The 22,282-nt window shown below is 36.4% G+C and overlaps 1 pseudogene; it reads left to right on the forward strand.

Annotated features, from left to right (window-relative positions):
* The first annotated feature begins 14,498 nt into the window (after nucleotides 1-14,498).
* The window catches only part of LOC149164495 (chaperonin 60 subunit beta 2, chloroplastic-like), a 97,214-nt pseudogene continuing 89,430 nt past the window's right edge, over nucleotides 14,499-22,282 (forward strand).

Raw genomic sequence — 22,282 nt, forward strand, 5'->3', positions numbered from 1 at the left:
GTTTGTTGTGATTTCCTAAGGTATAAGCATCACATTGCTTAAGTTTCCTAGGAATAGTTGGCAAACCAGTAACACCATTTTTCTTCAACAAACGAAGGTTGTCATAGTTCAGATGTCCAAATCTAGCATCCAATAAAAGACTTGATGGAAGTGTACCTTCATCATAATGATAATTGTATGAAACGTTTTATGCACGAGCATAGGTTCCTTGCAGCTTCAAAAATCTTTCTTCTTCTATCCCAGTCATGAAAAGTGAGTGATCTGATGATTTTCTAACCTCAACCTTTCCATGTAGAGCAATGGGACACATTGCAACATAAGGAGTTTGACTTGATATATTATAGGGGACATATTGCCCTATAGGTTGATAAAATAGATTGCCTCCTTATGTTGCAGGGATGAGGCAGACTCATTAGTTCCAGAAAAGTTTGGGGAAAAGGGAATCCCTTTCATGATATTTGGCAGTGATGCGAAATTTTTTGAGTTTTGTGTCGCTTCTGCCTCCATTCCAAGCTACTAAGGTGGAGGGTTTGTCTAGATGGAGATATTCTCTGTCGGGTCTTCCATGTAATCTATCAATTCCTCCATAAATATGTTTTCTAGACACTATCAAGCTTTTCAAGGGAGTAAAAAATAAAACCGTCATAGAAAAATACCTTAACCTGTGGACACAAAGCAAACCCTAACCCCCACCTAACCGCAATGCACAACATCAACGCCTTGATCCATTAGGGAGGACCACCAATTGAGGCTTCTAGATGAAACCACCTGAAGAGGTTCGACATCATTCCAACACTTATCTTATTCTCATTGTGGCTGTAGTCATGGTGAAGCATGCTAGAATACCTTGAAATCCGTTAGAGAAAACCACATACCGACTTCTTTGTATGCATAAATAGGTCTATTTTCATCACATGCAAGAAAACCCAAACCCTATCTAAAACCTTTGATTTCAACAGTGGCGGTGATGCTAACCAATGAACCTGAGATATTTAAAACATTAATTTAAGACAAAATAATAATTTTGTATTAAAATTATCATTTTTGTCTTAAGCCTTTTTTTCTTAAAATTTTATTTTATGTTAAGCCCTTTTTTCAAAGCCACCTGTGTTTATCACTTTTCAAAGCCCTTGATGCTAACCAAACTTGAGATATTTAAAACATTAATTTAAGATGAAACAATAATTTTGTACTAAAATTATCATTTTTGTCTTAAGTCTTTTTTTCCTTAAAATTTTATTTTATGTTAAGCCCTTTTTCGAAGCCACCTATGTTTGCCTCTTTTCAAAGCCCTTTTTTCTTAAAATTTTATTATAGCCCAGCTCTACTTGCATTTGATGTTCCCTTGCAAGTTAGAGTCTTCTATTCTATGTGGTCTAGGGCCCTGAGAAGTTTAAGGTTCCTCCTCTCCATCCTCTGTGTGGTGTAGGGTCCTTAGGCGTTGCGACAAGAGGAAGCTTTGCATCAAGCCACCTGTGAACAGTTAACACTCTGCAATGAAAATGCTCCACATCAATCCACCCCTAAGCACTGTGATGCAACAACTGAGAGGCGCTATGGCAAGAGCACTCTGCAATGAAAATTCTCCACATCGAGCCACCCTTGAGCACTCTGATGCAGCATCCGAGAGGTGCAGGGCAAGAGGAAGCTCTGCTTTGAGTCACCCTTGAGCACTCTACAATGTAACCACGCCTCAAGTGATTCTACTACCCAGGTATGTTCAACACCCTCTCTGGATTGGGGGAAGTGGGTAGGAGAGAAACTTCATAGCCCTGGTGCCCATGTGGGAATCCTTTGTTTTTTAAACAAAAAATTCAGGGTATTGATTTTTACAACTCTTTGGGCTGCAAACATGTACTGAATGTGTCTTCCTTGGGAGGTGGAGCTCCAGAGTACCCCTGACAAGTAGTATGATGTAGAGAGCAAAAAGAAGCCATGGCGAAATTTGTATCAAGGATCGTGGGTTGGTTATGCCTCAGCACACTGGTTGGGATTAACAAGTGAGGCAACCACTACTTCACCAGAACAATGAATGTGGATGGAGCTTGTAAGTACTATTTTTTCTCTCTTCGTATTAATTCTTAGCTGTAAGCATCTTGTTCGTATGAAATTCATGTATATTGGCTTCAGAAACAAAACAATACTGTATGGAAATAATGAGAGACTAAAGTTTGAACACACACTTTGCAAAATTAATATTTTTTGGATTACTTCAATTAGGAAAACAACTTCCACAAGCTAAATATCATTGTTGAATTTGAACTTTCATGGTTTCACCCTAGTTCTTGGATTAGAAAAGGAATTTTATCAATGTACATTGAATAAGCACCTAAAATAGGGTTTCGTTATATTTCCTTGGGAGCAACTTAGCCTCCCAAAATGGTACCCTGATATCTGCCTATACATGGGAAAATACCACATTTTTTTATTTAGATGTCAAAGGTTAAGGCTTAAACTTGACTCCACATGTTCACCTTACCTTGGCATAGGAGTCCCTCTACTGAAATATTTCTTCCATTCCTACTGCTAAAACAAAGGAAAATTATCATCACGCGGCCGGTAGCAGAGACAAAGCATGCAAATGGGCTGTTAGTGGATAATTCTTCCGAGATTCACATGGAAAATCATCAGTTAGGGTTGACACTTTTCATTCTACAAAGAATCCTTTCAACCCTACAAATCATCATGCTAAGATTAAGTGAAAGGCCAAAACTGGTAAGGATTCCAAGAAGCCCAAGCAGTCAATCTCTCCAAGCAAAAAGCTCACAAAATTTCTAAGTTCTCTCTTTATGGATGGTGGTACCAAAAAGGAAAGGTGTTCATCACCTCCTTCTGTAAGCGACTCCAATTCATATGATTCTTCTACAATAAAACCCTCCTTTGTTTATTCATATTATTCTTTAGTCCAATCCAAGCCATGTTTGAGTAAAACATCCAAAGGGTACTCGAACAAAAGGAGTGGGATGGGTCAAAAGTCCGTCACATTCTACGAGACAAGTGAAAATGTGGATTGGGACTTTCACCCATATGGGGAGAAGTGTCTCCATAGAACGAAAGGGTTTGATAAGATGGAGAAGATGTAATTAAGCCATTATTCATGTGAAGAAAAATTTCAGAATATGCAAGAATACATAAGAAATGAAAAAAAATGCATGACATGGGATGTGTTGTTAAGGGATGATAGTGGTATCAAGAATGAAAGATCAATAATGATGTATTCACCAGATAGTCAAGTTCCCAAGGCCTTGATGGCACAATGAATCATGAGACAACAACAAACTGGACAAAACAGTGAAACCGTGAGGTCACATGGTTGATTTTCATTATGCATTAATATTCCCTATGACAAAATCCTCTTATTAGTGCTCTAGGATTAATAATCAGGTGAAAGAGAGTCTTTTTGTAGCTTATCTCTTGCTCAAGGGTTCTCAGATGATCATGTAATGGTGGATAGAGAAATACACTATCAAGATAAAGGGTAGAGGGTGGGAGGCTATGCAATTAGTTAAGTTTGGAACTCGGCCCTGATATATATGGATTTGCAATGTGCCACCAAATTTTGCAGCGGTATCATGAATATGAAACAATTTACAAGGAATAATAAGAGGAGAGATCAGAAAGATGACAATGCTTTCTAGAAACTTATGTGAATTTTTCCCAAATATCTACCTCAAATTCACAATCAAGTGAAAGTTGCAATCATTTGTTTAATCACTTTCTGATACAAGTCCTAATGCTACTACTAGCATGGAGAGAAGTTCTCCTGACAAGCTACAGTGGAAGTAAAATTCTTTCTTTGTGGGAACCCAAGCTATAAAAATACGGAAATATTGTCTCTTTAAAGTTTAGAGGATTCATAGGAAGAGTTCTATGATGTGGAGTGATCCAATCTAGGATGCATCCACAAATGATAGCATAGTGTTTGGTTCTGCTGCAAATTCTGCTCAGAGCTCATATGTAGAGTCATGTGTTTGGAAAGAAGAATTAGAGAGCCTTGTTTGTGGAGGTGTCCCCATGGCTCTTAGAAAAGAGCCTTGACAAGATTTTGTTGGAACTCGAACACAAAGGATAGAGAAATGTTATAAGAAGTTACTTATTCTAGGAGGTGATCAAGGGTTTGAGAGAACAAAAGTTGGTGGTATTCTACGCAGTACCAACATGAACGTTATTTTTTAAACATGTGTTGCTAAGAAATGGAAAATCTAGATTGAGAAGGATTTGCCTCGAACCTTTCCAGGTCATCTGGTATTGGGCGAAGATGGTCAAAATGCTTTGATATGTTTTTTGACTGAATATGTAGACCATAATCTACAAATAAGATGGTGGAAGCTTAGGTGGACCAACTTGTTATTTTCAAAGGAATAACAAATGAATATGTGACAAAAGTTGTAATAAGAAATATATGTTTACGTTTTGGGATATATATCAAGAGGACCCAAGCAAGGTTTCTACAATTGAAGTTGACTTGAACTATATTATATTGGATGGAGAAATAGGATTCTTGATTAATGATGTGAGGTTGGAAATGGTTTTCATGGATATCATAAAGTTACATGATGGAACTCTATGGCATTTTCTAATAAGGCAAAAATATTGAAATCTGAACCATAAATTTGATAGTGGCATATAGTATGATGAAGATGATTGTGAGTTTGTTTTTTCATAGTGCATGAGAACCTCAATGATTTTAATTTTTATTTAAATGTCTCAGTACTAAATGGTTTCTCATATTCTCAAAAGGAGAAATGGTTTTGTGATTTACCATAATCTATTGTGACATTGAGTTGATGAGGAAAGTTATTAATCCCAGAGCACTAATAAGAGGATTTTGTCATAGGGAATATTAATGCATCATGAAAATAAATTGTGTGACCTCACAGTTTCATGTTTTGTCCAATTTGTTGTTGTCTCATGATTCATTGTGCCATCAAGGCCTTGGGAACTTGACTATCTAGTGAATACATCATTATTGATATTTCATTCTTGATACCACTATCATTCCTTAGAAACACATCCTATGTCATGCATTTTTTGTCATTTGATGCATTTTTGTCACAACAAATAGGCATGGTCCCCTATTCAAACCCAATATCTCTGCATAATTTCTTCAATCAAATGACTTCCTTTGTTGTTTAAGAGATTGTAGTGTTCCCTGCCTCAATAATTGATTGGAAAATACTCATTTCCTCTTACTCCAACTCAAAACTCCTTCAAAACAAGATAAATAGATAAGCATAGGTAGAATTTCCATTGTGCATATCATATGCCTAGTCAACATCAACAAACCCATGCAACTGAAGGTTTTTACCTCCATCTTCCTCATAGAAAATAACATAGTCATTAGTGCCCCATATGTACCTATAGATCCCCTTGACACTTGTCCAGTGATATGTTTGAGGGCAAGAGCTTTTCTGAGTTGATGGACATGAGGCCATGTGGATTCCCTTTTCCTTTACCTCAAAAGATGTTGGTTTTAATTCTGGCATTTTTTTTTTCTTACACAATAGCTATTTTCTACAGCATGGAATGGTTCTAGAGTTCCCGAGTTGGTCATCTGAGGAGAGATCAAAAAGATGACAGTTCTTTCTAGAAACTTATGTGAATTCTACCCAAATATCTACCTCAGATTCACTATCAAGTGAAAGTTGCAATCATTTGTTTAATCATTTTATGATACAAGTCCTAATGCTACTACTAGCATGGAGAGAAGTTCTCCTGACAAGATATCCAAAATACATGATGTGAAGTAGGATATGGAAAACCATAAAACTAAAACATGGTCACAAATAAGACCATCTCTAGATGCCATAGAATAGAATCTGAGTTTCCATGTTAGGAAGAGGAAAATTGCTTAAGTCATTAACAAGGAACCCAACAGTGGAAGAAAACGTCTTTCTTTGTGGGAGCCCAGGCTATTAAAATATGGCAATATTGTCTCTTTAGAGGATTCATAAGAAGAGTTCTATGATGTGGAGCGATCCAATCTAGGATGCATCCACAAATGATAGCATAGTGGGTGATTTTGCTGCAAATTCTGCTTAGGGCTCATATGCAGAGTCATGTGTTTGGAAAGAAGAATTAGAGAGCCTTGTTTGTGGAGGTGTCTCCATGGATCTTAGAAAAGAGCCTTGGAAATATTTTGTTGGAACTCGAACACAAAGGATAGAGAAATGTTATAAAAATTTACTTATTCTAGGAGGTGATCAAGGGTTTGAGAGAACAAAAGCTGGTGGTATTCTAAGTAGTACCACCATGAATGTGGGCCATAATCTACCAATAATATGGTGGAAGCTTAGGTGGACCAACTTGTTATTTTCAAAGGAATAACAAATGAAGATGTGACAAAAGTTGTGAGAAGAAATATATGTTTACGTTTAGGGATAAATATCAAGAGGACCCAAGCAAGGTTTCTACAATTGAAGTTGACTTGAACTATATTATATTGGATGGAGAAATAGGATTCTTGATTAATGATGTGAGGTTGGAAATGGTTTTCATGGATATCATAAAGTTACATGATGGAACTCTATGGAATTTTCTAATAAGACAAAAATATTGAAATCTGAACATAGATAACAACCACAAACCAAAGAGGGCCCACAAGGCATGACACCAAAACCACTTAGTGATGTTAATGACAGAGTGAAGGAGGATGCTATAACATTGGGGACCTGCACTCCAAAGGAATGGAATCCCAACATGGGAATGTGCCACTTTGGTAATGAGACTTGAAACTATTACAAACCCCATATATATAGTCATTATTATTATTTTTTCGAAGGAAAATCTCATGGGAAATCCAAGGGATGCTTCCCCACATTTGTGGATGATATCCCTTGTAAACCTGTTGACATAGACTTGTTTGTTTAACCTAGGGGGATTTGGTTTGGAGCTTCAGAGTAAACAAGCGATTGTTGGAGTAGCCCATTTTAGGAATTTTAAGCATTTTCAAGGGAGTGGAGGCATAGTGCTTTCTCTTTCTTTGTCTTTGCATAATCATGTGATTGCTTGTGGTTTGGATTTAGTAGGCATGTTTGTTTGGGTCATGTTCTTGATTTAGGACCTTGTGATACATTTTTCTGTTTTGTATGCCCCTATCCTTAACTTTGAGCAAGAATAGTTGTGGAATTGGATGGCCTCTTCTTTGTTGACAACTTAATGCATATTTAGGGGGGACCTGACCATGTTTGAGTGTGAAGGAGACAAGTGTGGAGGTGGGGTTTTATATATGGACTTTATATATTGTACATATGTAGTAGTGGTATCCCTTTGTCTATATTTTCTCTTTTTTCTTTGACAAATAGTGTGGGTGTTGCCCAAGATGCTTATTGCATGATAATCCTTTGAAAGGTCACTATTAGGGACAATGATACCATTAGGGAATTTTTGAGGTCTAAAATGGGCCTCCTAAGGAAATTATAAAATAATAGTGGAAATAATAAAATAAGATTAGATTACATCATCAAATTTTAGAGGGAAAAAAGACAATACTAATTTTTCAACTCGTATTTTCAACTTATCTCCGTATGGGTTTACTCAAATTTCAAGCGGAAACACTCATTGGATGCAGAATTTTATTCCTCATCCAAGGAGTACCCATGTTGCATATTTTTGATGGACCCTGCTACACGAAAAATGAGAAATACAAGAAAAATGTGATTGCAATCATGTTTTTTTCATGTATTTCTCATTTTTCATGTAGTAGGGTCCATCGAAAGTATGCAACATGGGTACTTATTGGATGAGGAATTAAAGTTTGTATCCAACAAGTGTTTCAGCTCGAAATTTGAGTAAAAACTTAGGGAGATAAGTTCAAAATACAAGTTGAAAAAGTAGTTTTATTATTTTATTATTTTTTAATATTTGCACTTTTTAAATCCAAAAATGGTGAATCATCCCCCATGGTTGACATCATCATCTTGAATCCTATTGGTCCTTATAAAGTTTATTTTGGTTGTACATATTTCTTAGGAGGCCTATTTTAGACCTCGAAAATCCCCTAATGGTTGGTTCAAGGTATTATGAGATATGATTTATGTGCTTCCTTTAATTCAAAACTACCAATCCAAAACATCCAAAACCGCCAATCCCAGTGAACATCCAAAATTGCCAATCCCAACGTCCTCATTATTCTCTCCGGTTTGAGCTACGACACCGATCTGAGTTTCTTGAGGTCGAATCTAGTGTCCGCGTTGCCCTTCAAGAACAAGATAGTCCCCATTTACACTTTACACTTTTCATTCGATTGATTTTCTGGGACATTGTCAGTCTTCTCCGATTTTACTACATACACAAGATAGCTCGGGTTATTCTTAAAGAAACTCGTAAACAATGGTGAAGTAGTGGCAATAAATTGGAAGCAGAGACGTCTATGCTGATGTAAGGATGCCAGTTGCTCGGATGAAAATTGGGGTGAAAATGACTCGTAGATTTTTCCCTTTGAATGCTGTGGATTGGCCTGGTATTTGTACAAGCCCTTGTTGCCACCACAGGTATGCCCATGCCCAAAATCTTTCAATGTGTATATTTTTCACTAAACTATGATTATTTTTAAAACTTTATACTAGAGATCACGAGTTCGAAACTTTTAAATCTATAATGTACTAAATCGCACATTATTCGGCATTCTTTATAGTGATCTGGGTTCAATCTTTGGAGTTCAGTCTGTTACGGTTATCTTTACTGTGAAAACTTTAATTGATCTGATCTTTACATTAATACAACTCATGGCCTGTGAAAACTTTAATTGATCTGATCTTTACATTAATACAACTCATGTCATGTTATTATGGCAGAAAATATTCTGAAAAATGGAAACAAGGGCTTTCTCAAATATGTTTTTTTAATTATTTCACCTTAAATCTTTGGCAAGTATTGGATTTTGCTAAGATATTTGGGGGTTGAAACATTAAAAGATCTCATATTTAGGAAGAGTATGGAAAACACCTAGAAAATAATCACACTTAGATGTTTCTGTTTGAGTTGGAGATACAAATTATTTGAAATCTGGGCCTACGTGGCATTAAGCTGCTTTTCTTGTGAATTCTGGATGCCCAGATGGGCAGGGCCTGCATTTTCTTCAAGGTATGCAGGGACACTAATGAGCTTTGACCGTTCACTTTCTCCTTTGAGTGATTGGGATGGTGGCCCGCGTCACTTTACAAATTGTGTTATGCATCATACAGGATGTCTCCAGTCCAAACCTTACATTGGACCTTGCATCTGCCCTTGAAATTGGATCAGCAGGAGCTTGAACATCTATTGATTATGGTGGCAACTCTGGCAACCTCAGATCAGTATTGACAATTGCTTTCTAGTTCACTTTTGAGAACCATTTACAGGAGAATGTCGCATCCATGGCTCGTCAATATGTGTGTGGTGTTGTAGCATCCGTGCAGAGGGTTACCATGGCCCTAGCCCCTTCTCGACTAGGTTCCCATCTTGGGCCGAGGCTACCTCCTGGCACCCCAAAAGCACTTACCCTTGCACGTTGGGTTTGTCAGAGTTACAGGTAAAGTAAAAGCCTGACATGTAAGATGACTTTTCTTCAAGAGTTATCGATATTTTTCATTGGCAAGATATCATTTTTCCAGATTCCATTTGGGGGTAGAGCTTCTTAGACATAATTCTGAGGTCAATGAATCTCTGCTGAAAACAGTTTGGCACCACTCTGATGCCATCATGTGTTGCTCCTTGAAATGAAAAGTGTTTGAATGGTTTTTCCGTTTCAAACCACTAATAAAATTTTCAGAACTATTTTTACTTTCCAACCAATTCTTCAATCATTTTGAATCGATCCACGTCCCTCTATTTCCACTATTGAGCACCTGAATGAATGAAGAGGTTTTTTCCTTCTGTCTATGTGATTCATTTTACATTTGTGCATATTCACTGAATATCTAATGTTCACTGCAAACCTTTTCCAAATTAATGTACAACCATAGAAAGATATAGTACTCTTGTGATGCATTCAATTTTTGCCCAGATTACATTGTGTTGTAGATTTTATTGATAGACACCATCACAATGGATAGGGACACATTGTCTTTTCTGGCCATTGTATCAATCAAGACTTCTGGGCGTTGCAAAGAATATCAGTCTTCAGAATTTAAATTTATAGTGCCTTTCATACTATAGCATTTTTTTCTTAGCATGGTTGTGTACATTGGCTACTTCTCTTCTTGTTTCTTTAAAAGGGTGAAATTTTGTACAAGGCAGAAAAATATTGTGCCATTGAAATCTAATGAACTAGAACCAAAATTTGGTGACATGTACCTTCAGATATGCATAGTTTGGAGAGTCTGGATTTGGTACTTTGAGTTCATAGGATTCATCATTTTTTATTATCTAATTTTGAATTATCAGAAAGTGTTTCTTAAAATTCCATATAATGAGCGATACAAGACACCCAGAAGAAAGGTTAATGGGTGTCCATACTTTAGAAAGCATGATTATGGACAATACCTTGAGGGGCTTGTAACTTCAACACGTTTGCTAACAAATTGCTTCTTTGTACCATTCTGAGTGCATAATAGATTTATGTATCAAAAGTAGTTGCTTGGGGTTTAATCCCCTAATGTGATCGTATTACATCCTAGAGAACGATGGGAGCTATCCATTGTTTCTTGAGATCTAAAAGCAGTTCCTGTTTTTGTTTTGCTTTTCGTAGTATGCGTAGGGAAATTGATTCTAGACAAAATGCTAGAAATTTCTATAATAATAGTCTCATATGTTTCATGTAAAGGTCAAAATAAAATTGTTTTGAAGTTTTTTTCCATTTCCAGCTTCCATATTGTTGAGGTTGATTTCCAGATTAAGGGTCGAAACTTGCTGTCAAATTATTTTTGTGTTTCCATCTGCCACAGTGTGGCATGTTGTTGCGGTTGATTTGGGGATTGACTGTCAACCAACTTGAAGTTCAAAGGCCAAAAGGCCTCAAGAAAATGAATCCTCTTGACAGTTGGATTTCCAAGGTAGCTCATTAATAGAGAATGTTGCTTTATGCAAAAACAATGAAGACAGAGATGGAGAGGAAATGAAGAAAAAGGGCAATAGAAAGAAAAAAATCAGGAAGAAAATCTTGCTTGAAGATTGGAGGAGGAAGTGAAAATTGAGCCTGTCCATGCATGAGGAGTTGCAATTGTTGTCAGTGAGTAACAATACATGAAATATCAATGTACATCTTATTCTTTGTAAGCATTTCCAAAGAAAAATAAAGTTTTCAACAAAATTTTTGTTTTTCAATTTGGGTTCTTGCAGTAAAAATCTATTGTCTCTATGTTAATAACTATCTGAATGAGTTTGGTTGTGTAATAGCTTCAATTTTATGTGAATTTTGCTATATAAAACTACATTGGACAATACTTTTGCATTCAATTACCTACATCCATATATTATCCTAACAACCACAACATTGGATTCCCTGTCCAACATTCTCTTGTTAGTTAATTTGATGCAATTCTGAATCACAGTTTTATCTTCAACTCGTAATATCACTAAGGTTAAGTGAATGGACAACCAGCCTCATTATTTGAATGGTAATTCTACTTATTAATTCGTTAAGTGTTGAGAGTCAACTAGCCCTCACTTTTTTGGTGTATTTATGTGGAAACGTCTGACCATTTCCATTAGCAACATTCATTGATGTTGGGATTTAACTCATTGTTTTATGGCTTGGTTTAATCCCATCACACTCCTAGTGTTTCATCCATTCGTGGTATGATGGTTATGGTATATTCCTCTGAGTAATAGTTGTAAATCATACTACAACACTAAAATCTTTTATTTGGTTTGCTGATTGGTATAGGCATCATTTCAACGATCTCATACTTATAAATTCACTGGAATATTATACCTATAGTTCATATATATTCTTGTGGGATTTGTTATTGTGGGAAAAGATTGTGCTTTGTTTCTGAAGTTAATAACCAACACACCATTATGTAATTTTGGAATCAAAGGCCAAGTCATGAGCATGGGCGCTCATGAATAGTTGTTCATATTTAAATCTATGGGGGCGGTTTCGCAAATTATATTGTGTTCTGCTGGTGTTATAGACAATTTTGTGCCTTACAGCAACAAGCATGAATTGTCAATAATCCAAGGGATCCAAAGTTCCCTAAACGTGATGTTCCTACCCCTAGAGGAACAAGGTCAGCAAACTAACAGCTCTCAGATTAGTTCTCCACCTGAAAACACTCAAAAACAAGCAATCCTGAAATCAAAGCAGGTGCTCCTCTAGGGTTCTGCGCTGAAACTCAGTTGCTCCATGGTGTACCTGCGTTGCAAAGCAAGTGGGACAAAGGCCACCTGCGCTGAGCGAGAAAGGACAAGTGGCACAGTGAGTCATTGCTTTGGAATCTTCCAAAACTGACACTTGGATCAGGTATTTCGCCTTGTGATGAGTCAGAGGCTTTGTTTCTCCAAGTGGAAGCAAGGTTCACCAAGTGGACTCAAGAACTGAAGATCAACTAAAGATTAACTGAAGAGAGAGAGGACACAAGGCAGCTACACATCAGTTGCAAGCTGACTCATCCTTTCTCAATTCATCTATATATTGAGCTCTCTCCTATGAGCTCAGGAGGCTGGAATTTTGTGCAAAGTAATGATATGTTGTTGGTTTCATTATTGAGTTATTGGGTGATTGTTTGAGAGAGGTGAAGAAGAGCAATTCTTTCTGCTGGGAGGTGTTGCTGGGTTGGAGCCTGCAATGGTTGTAATACTCTCAGAACCTTTATTTCTTCATTAATAAAAGCTATTGAGGTTCTTCTATGTGCTCTTGTTTCAATTATGTATTGTGATGATTGCATGTTTGGTTTACACTAATCCATGAACCAGTTATGATTGCATGCCCCTTGTAGTTTCCTTCGTTGTTATTTTGCAAGATCTCATTGTAGCTGGGTGAGCAGGAGAACAAAGAGCTAGGAGCAAGCGGCCAAAGAGAAGAGTTTGGATTCGACATTAAGCGCAAGGCAACGGTTAGTGCTTTTTCCATTCTCTTTTGCTTTCATAAAGAAGTAAACCTTAAGTAGTTTGTTTTACAGTTGTTGCTAAGGAACTGTCACCCTTAGAGTGGGATAGGGTCATCCGAGTCGGATACTTTTCCCTACAACAGCTGGGTAAGATAGGATGAATGTTAGTATATTGTGTTGGTTCTCCCATAAAAGAAGAATGCATTGGCCTGTAAGAGAAACTCATGAGGTTGGAATTCATCTAGCTCCTAGTAAGAATAACTGCACCAAGAACAAGGGGTTGGACTTGGTGAACACCTCTAGTAGAGTCTAGGAAAGATGGCCTAGAATAAGGCTGCCCTGGTTGAATCCCTCCAGTTGGATGATGTTGAGGCCTCAAGCCAGTCCATGAGTGTAGAGTTTTTCCAAATGGATCATGAAAATTCTTAGCAGGAGGCTACTGCCAAGAGTAGATCCCTTGGGTTTGATCATATACTGGCATAGAATGAACAACACTTATTGGGTTTGCCATAAATTTACTATCACAAACATGTCACCAACAATAGGAGGCTAGGTAGGACACATCTCTTTAGTAGCATCTTGATTGGGCTTTGTATGGAATGCTCCCCAAGGAGGAATGTAATCAAAACTTGAATTTGTTCTCTAGAGTATGCCAACAGAGTTGTAGGTGGTATTGACTAGAGGTAAAATATTGAAATTAAAAAATATGCAACCTCAAGCTTGGTGACTACACTTTAGCTTGGCAACCTTGAAGGTGCATATCAGGCTCACTTGGCAACCTTGGGGTGCATATCATACAAAGCCCAATAGACAACTTATAGTATTAATTTAGACAACTTTTGTCTATTTTTGCAAAATAAGAGTGCAAGTATAGAATTTGTAGGTTTTAACCCTGTACAAAAATTACCTGCATACGAATTCTAAAACACAGAAAATAAACAATGTGAGAGCATAACACATAAAACACATATACACAGATATTTTCCCCTAGATCCCAAAACCGGGACTACCAGCTTGATTGTTCATCATGTTCCTTTCAATGTTACAATACATATTTATAGATGCCGAAGCATCCAATACCATGGATCGAAAACCATTGCGTCCAAAACCATGGACCAAAAACCATCGCATCCAAAACCATGTGCGAAAAATCATGCACAAAACCATAGGTAGGTTCGCCCAACCTAATATACGGTCTACACCCCTCAAACCCCCTATGAACCGCCCGCTACACAATTAGTGCAACGAAGGGGAGGCTCCACCCCCCTTCTAACCCCCCTGTTAACTACGTGGGCTAGTCGTGGAAAGAATATAACACAACCCAACAGAAACCTGTATTGTTTAAGATGAGGATGGTGGCTAGATTTCTCTTAGGCTATGTCTGTCGTGATCCTACAAATTTTTCCAGAAGACTTAATAGCTATTTAGTATGTTAGTTACAGGTGTTTTTTGTTACTTTGGCGTTCATGTTTGTGAAATAATAGCTAATATGAAGATATTGTAATTCTCTATTCAGAATAAGGGAAGATGGCCTAGGCGATGGGTAGTATGACAACAATTTAGACTTCAGTCTCCCTGAGTAATATTGGAAAGGAGAGGAAGTTGGGTGCAATATCTGACAAAAATGACAGGCATTTGTCTTCTCTTATTTATTTTTCACCCATCTCCTTCAATTTCTTAAGCAGAAGGCATACCACAAGATTACATAACAGAGAGTAGGTATTCAACCCAAGGGTTATGGAAAAGGAGTTGTACTTCAACCAAGATGGGTTAGCAACAAAACAATTGTAGGTCAGAGAAAAAAAATCCATCTAAAGGAAGGTTCTTTTCATATAAAATTTTACTGTGGTAGATCTTTCTTTGTCCATATACATTTTATGTTAATGTGTGGTTTTTATGTAGGTTTGATATGACATATATTCCAACATTTTATTTTGAATCTATTAAAAACATTTCAAATTGTCTTGCATTCAGGTGCCAACAAGCTTACTGATCTTATCGAAGTCACCCTTGGACCAAAGGGTAGAAATGTTTTTTTGGAAAGCAAGTATGGTTCCTTGAAGATTGTCAATGATGGTGTGACAATAGCTAAGGACGTAAATTGTAGATGTGGGTTGTAAATTTTTTATATTGTATATTAGTTTTCCTTGCCTAAATGTCTTACTATCTTATACCTGGGAGGAAAATTTCTTACAAGTCATAGACAACATATTGCTCTTTTTATGATACACCCGGTCCATGGAGTAGCCACAATAGAGTAATGAATCAAGATTTAAACAATTGAAAACAAAGACTTGTGTGCCAGATGTTGATGAGTCAAGGTCAATTGTTATTACTAGTCTAGTTAATGCATTTCAATGCTGCACCCTGCTTCTGACAGGTTGAATTAGAGGACCCAGTTGAAAATATTTTGGCCAAGTTGGTAAGACAGGATGCAACAAAGATAAATGATTTAGATGGTGATTGAGATCACACGGATACACACCCACACAGGTGGCCATAGATCTAGTGACTACAACATAGGTGTAGTAGAGATACAACCAGTTTAGGCCATGAAACACTATGGCACAAATATAGCTCTGCTGGGTACAATGCTAGTAGCTAGGGACACGAAGATTATCTAGCTAAGGAGAGAGAAGGAGAGCCTACAGATCGAGCTAAGGGGATATAAGGAGGCTAGCAGGTAAGGTAGGAAGAGGTCAGGGACATCACAGACAGTGAGCAGTGCTAGAGTTATGAGAGTGAGGACCACTGCCTCACAGATGACCCTACGAGGCATGGGATATATATGTGAATAGGGATTGCAATAGATACTGAAAAATGATCCTCTTGAGGAAGAGGGTCAGAGTCAGAGTTATACTCCTCTCCTGATGTACTGTGTATACATGATGTATCCATGACACACCTATGATGTATTCCATGCGATTTTTTCACTCAACCATCATATTTTTTATGCAGCTAGCCTGGGGAATGTGGGTGAGCAGTTGTACACTAATACTGTGTACTCATGACTGATGACATAGATATATATACTGATGCATAAATAGAACAAATCCTATACTTTCTTTCCATACTACCTCAATATTGGATGCTTAGTTTGACATTGTTTTTTCACTTAATTGATATATATCTTGGAATCACCCACAATCTTCAACATTTTCATTCCTATCTTCCTAGTAGTCTTAAGACCCAACACCATGGCTTCATACTCAGCCACATTGTTGGTACATTAAAACTCCAATCTGAAGGAAAAAGGATGATGAGTACCTGCAGGAGAAACCAGAAAAACACCTACCCCAAAACAATCTTTAGAAGAAGCTAGATCAAAACTAATATTCCATAGACTAGTAGGCTCAGGTCTCTCATCCTCGTTCATCAAATCCTTAGAAATTTCCATAGGTTCAGAATTAAGACTCATTACATATTCACCCATCTCATCAGCTGTATACATGAGAGAATTTGTGTAATTGGTAGGGTTCCCTCTATAATCTACAGGTTCTCCCTCTGAACACAAGGACTGTGGCATATTACAAGTCAAACTCAATATTTTCCCCCAAAGGAGTACCCTAGCTACGTGACATCAACAAACCATAAGTAGGATGGACATTTACGATCACTGATTCACTACATCCATCATTACATGCTTTCATGGCATCTGTACCAGCTTAACCACTAGATATTTAATCATTCCAATGTAGGGAACCTTTCTAGAAATAAGGAAATCCTTCTTAAGTAGTCCCCCTAGTATAGTTACTCGCTTCATATTTCACTAGATTATTTGTGAGTTCAACATGCTAGATTAGTTGATCCAAAACTGTCAGCTAGAGTTTCTTGAAGACTCCAGGGTAGAATGTTGAGGAGTTACATGTGAAACATCTAGGATAAATGTTATATGTAAGGGAGTGTACATGATAAAACTTAAGACCCTGTAATCGACATTATTCTCCAGGTTGAAGATAGTGAATTAGCAGATGTTGCTACAGTAAGTGTTGGGAATAATTATGAAATAGGAAACATGATAGCAGAGGCTATGAGTAAAGTTGGAAGGAAAGGTGTTGTGACACTTGAAGAAGGGAAAAGTGCAGAAAAAATCCATATGTCGTTGAGGGAATGCAATTTGGTCATGGATATATTTCTCTATACTTTGTAACATATAGTGAGAAGATGTCTGTGGAGTATGAAAATTACAAGGTAATTGATGTGAATTGAAATTTTCTTGCCCTTTTTTTTGTTGTGATGTTATTTGTTAGTGTTCCTTGTAATGAAATGAGAATGGATAGAAATAATGTGTAACATTTTTAGAATAAACTCTCATCTAAGTTGTGGAATTGTTTCCCAATTACCTTCATCTATCATATATTCATGGCACTTCCTCCTCGTCCAATTTGGGTTGGTGTTGGTCTTGTATGGAATTTTAAAATCTGTGCCTTATGAACCTTCTATTATTTCTCGAATCTGTACAATATTGGATTTAGAATACTGATTAGAAAGAAATATGACCACTACTAAGCATGGGAAGAGGGTTTATAAATTTGTATTTATTTGCACTTGATTTTTAAAATTCACCAGGGATTTGGAAATGAACTTGCATCTTTATATTTTCTTATAATCTGAAGCTATTATTGGTTGACAAAAATATCACAACTGCAAGAGACTTTATCACAATATTTGAAGAGGCCATTCATGGGGGGTATCCTATATTGATCATTTCTGAGGACATTGATCAAGAAGCCTTGGCTCCTCTTGGTGTGAACAAGCTTCGTGGTGCATTAAAGGTTGGAACTTTGAAAGCTCCTGGATTTGGGGAGTGAAAAAGCCAATATTTGGATGACATTGCTATATTGACTGGAGATATCTTGCAAGTTTAGCTACATTAAGGAATTACATGCACTAAGAGCTTAAGGACAAATCTTGGTGTGTATATAGGCAGTCATATATCATTTTTTGTGGAAACAATATTTATTTGGTAATGGGTTTTCTCTACAACTTCAACTTTTCATGTTAATAGGATAAATTCTTACTGAGTGAGAGGTATTGAGAATAAAATCTGATCACTATGTATATAGTCACGGGTTTCTAATATCTTATGTAGATATTATTTTTTTATTGTTTCTTTGTGCAAGCACTGTTATCACGGATGAAGTTGGATTTTCCCTTGGATAAAATTGGAAGTAAGGTTATGGGTACTACTACCAAGGTGGTATTTACCAAGGGTTCAACAACGATAGTTGGTGAACGGAGGACTCAGGAAGCTGTTAATAAAAGAGTGTCTCAAATTAGAAGCTTGATTGAGGTGTGCTATTTCTCAATAACTTAAAAATAGTTTGGTTTATCCAAATGGAGGCTTGAAGTTATTGTCTTGCTTTCTATGTATAGCCACCATATATTGTAAAGAGGCCATCACCTTTTGGGGAGGGATCTCCTCTTTAATATCATTCATGATGATGGTATTAATCTCAAATTTTACTTGTGAGTTGTCAAGACAGGAGTGTAGAAAGCAACAGTTTTGATGCACGATTTATACTTTGAATATATGTGCCTCTAAAGGAACATGAAACAATAATTGCAAACATTAAATTTAAATAACTTAACGTTGCTTTAATATCAGGATATGTTTGACTTGATAGTTAACTTCCCTATCAATCTATTTTATCAAAGGTTTTCACCAATGATATCATTCTCACTTTCTTTGCAGGTTGTAGAACAAGACTACAAAAAAGAAAAATTGAATGAAAGAATTACCAAGATTTCTGGTGGAATTGCTGTTATGCAGGTAAAGTTTGGCATGGTTGAATTAATGGTAGATATTTGTAACAATTCCATGTTATTGGCATTATAGAAATCTAAATCTAGTTGATGGATGTTGGTGACTACATTTCAATGTATATTTGTTTAAAGTAAGAATGGAGGGTATATGATAGTGTTCATAATTGTTGATAGGTGGGAGCACAAATAGAGACAATTTGAAAGAAAATAATTTAAAAGTGGAATATGCCTTGAATGCAACAAAGGTATGCATGTAGAACATTATGCATAATCAATTACGGAATCTGATTCATATTTGCAAAAACATGTTGTGATCTAAAATAAAGGTGAATAATGAATGTTAATTGAATCGTGTCATGCATGGAGCTACTATTATATCAGAGGGGTATAGGAAATAAGTACTTACAACTTAGACCTATTTGGAGTGAAACTTTAAACTATTGTTGTGTGGGATTGGTGTTTGAAACAATTTCAAGCTAAGCATCATGTCCAACAACATAAGGATCTAATTTTCTAATTATTAACAGTGGTCGGGAGGATGTATTATGTTTCACATTAGTTTGCCTAGTTAAGCACAATGTTGGTCTTTGGAATAGATCTTACATTCCTATTTATGGTCAAAGTATGGTGGAGAGAGGGTCAATTGCCCAAGAATGAGAGAACGATTAGTTTGATTGTTTTGGCTACTTGGAACTTGGAAGTGTATCCTTGCTATGAAATCGTTTGGAGGGGAATTCCCTTGTAGGGGCTATTACAACATTGATTTTCTCTAGTGTGTCATGTTGGCAACGTGTTGGGAGTCCTTTTTATTCTCACCTGTTCCAAATCTCTTGTAGTTTATTTTCAAAAGTGTTTGGATGATAGTTAGCTTGTTTAGATGGAACATGGACATGAGTAGAGAAGTTTGTGATTTGGTGAGATGCCTTATTTGGAGTTGGAGGATAGGGTAGTTGTATCTCTTTTGGGCTCATCATATAAGTAGACAAGGAATTTAGTGGTTTGATTGTCTCTCGAGTATAAATTGAGAGAAGGATAATAAAAAGAGCTTAAATATGTTAAGTATAGATGAAACATTATGTAATGTACCCTAGTTTTGGTAGAAATATCATTGTTTTGGTTTGCATCCTCATGTGATAGCAACCTTCATTCTCTACCCATTCTCTATATTTGACTCCCTATTATCTTTTCTCTATGCTCCTCCTTTATCTAATCTCTATATATTTATAGAACTTGGAGGCCATTTTCTAACTATCGTTGGGTGGTTTGTTGGGAAGTTAAGGCCAATGCAATATTTCATTTTATTTTTCTTAATTTTATTATCAAATCCAATTACAGTTCAATTAATGGATGGCTTGAATTCCTTGATTGGCCTCCCAATTGTCAAATTACTTGAACAATAGCTTTCACTCTACTCACATTTATTTCAATTTGGATACTGGAAGCTTAAGAGAAACTATTGAGATGGGAGATTATAAGTTGAGGAGTCCCCAACATTGCAATGTTTTTTGAAGTAATATTGCTCAATAATGGCACTCCTTTTAGAAGAGATGATGATTTTTCCATATTATTTTTTGTTTCACTAATATTCCATGAATATTTCAACAATGTTTGTTCCTTTGCAATATATATGACTCTTTGCGAGCTTGAGAGGCCCTAGTTACCTTTCGAGGCCAATGAATGATAATGCATACATCCTTTGACTATAGATCCACTTGCTAATATCACTACTTTATGGGTTATTTTGGGAGTATTGGTTCTCTTGAGCTGTTCTTGATTTATGATGCCTTGATTTTGAGATATTGGTTTAATATTCCAAGTTGATATCCACTTTTTGTCGCTTTGAGTTAGATCTCTACTACAAATTTTATTCATGCAATTTGTAATGAATGATAGTTTATGTTGTCAAATTAATAGTATATTTTAATATGCTTTTTGATGAGACTTCAAATGTTACAGAGTCTTTTAACAAATTTGAACCCTAGGGGTACTTAGGAAGGTTTTCCATTGTCTCTTTGGCAACTCTTCCACTTTAGGCCAATTCTTTTCTTACTTTGAATTATTATGTGAAATGGAAATTTTATATCAATGTCCAAATGGACTATGTTCGATCTGTTTTTGTACAGATACTTCATTGTAAATGGGTTGAAATTCAGGTTGCAATTATTATGTAAAATGGGAAATTTAAATCAATATCTTGGGTGATTAGGAAAATTTCATTAACCTGCAGCATATAGTATGTTAGCAATATGGAAACAAGGTTGTTAGTGGGTTTTGTGGATGATTAATATTATTGGTCCTTTCGTGCTCAGATTCATTCTTATGCTGATAATATGGCATTGTAGCAATACATTGAATGGACTCCACAAGTTGTGTGGGTCATGCTATAGGGTGTGACATTCAAGTAACTCCCTTGAGTTATTTTAGTAAGTTAAAAATATGGTCTGCATGATTATAATTTTTATAAAGATTATAGATCATGTATCAAACATTTTTTTTTTTAAATAAATGGCTATAAATGTAATTTTAAGGATTTCCATAACTCTTCACATAATTCTTTAAAGTGTGCTAGCTCAATGTTAGGTCCCCATAATACTAGTGATTACCCCATTACTATTGTAGTTGTATCCCTTATTAATATTGTTGTGCCCCTATTGTCCCCACATTTTTATTGTTGTGCCCCATAGAATCCATCTATTGTTATTTTTGTGGCTTTATATTATTATTGTTAGGTCGGCTGGGTTATATTGTGACTCCTTAGACTCCTATATATAGAAAGGAGGTTTTGTCATTTGTATCATCCAAGAATTGTTCATTTATGTAATGTAAAATAGGTTGCCCCCACAAAGAGGCTGAATTCTAAGGCGTTGATCTATCTTTTTATGAGCTAGTTTCATAACATTTGGTATCAGAGCTTTGGATTCTAGGGTTTCACTGCTCCAAATAGGTCATCGTGGAATTTTTGCTATAACTTTTTTTCTGCGACGTTTCAGAAACTAAAAAAAACCATTTGAGACACAATCGCACTGAACCTCAGGTCTGAATTTCAGAGCTTTTTGCACTATATTTGTGGAGATATGATCTGAGGAAGTTGGTCTTTGTGCAGACTCCTGAATTACATTCCAAACAGGTGACCTGGGGAAAATCGTCATAAAGTTCTCTCTGAGCATTAGATTGAAATTTCGTAAAATGGTGCAAAAAGAGAATGGACTGTATTTTCTTTTATATATTTTTCAGAGCCAAAGGTCAAAACATGGACTCGTGGCACGTTGTACAAGTTCGCTCTACTGAAATAGTGTATAATCAGGTCACTATGGGAGATTTGGCATAACTCTTCCCTGGAGAATCCAATTTGGCTCAAACTAGTGGCATTGGAAAGAGGATGCAGAGGGATACCATAGGTCTCAATTTCAGAACTAGAAAATCTGAAATTACAGAGATACATCAGATTCAATATCAAGCTCCTACAAAGTGAAAAAAGGTGTGTAGTTTTTTTTTAATTTTTGCATAAGCTTGGTTTGAAAAATTAGTTTGAAGGAATTCAAAGG

The sequence above is a fragment of the Pinus tabuliformis genome, chromosome 5_1, assembly GCF_031772625.1.
Source record: "Pinus tabuliformis cultivar Carrire ecotype Pingquan chromosome 5_1, CPIR1, whole genome shotgun sequence".
NCBI classification, from domain to species: domain Eukaryota; kingdom Viridiplantae; phylum Streptophyta; class Pinopsida; order Pinales; family Pinaceae; genus Pinus; species Pinus tabuliformis.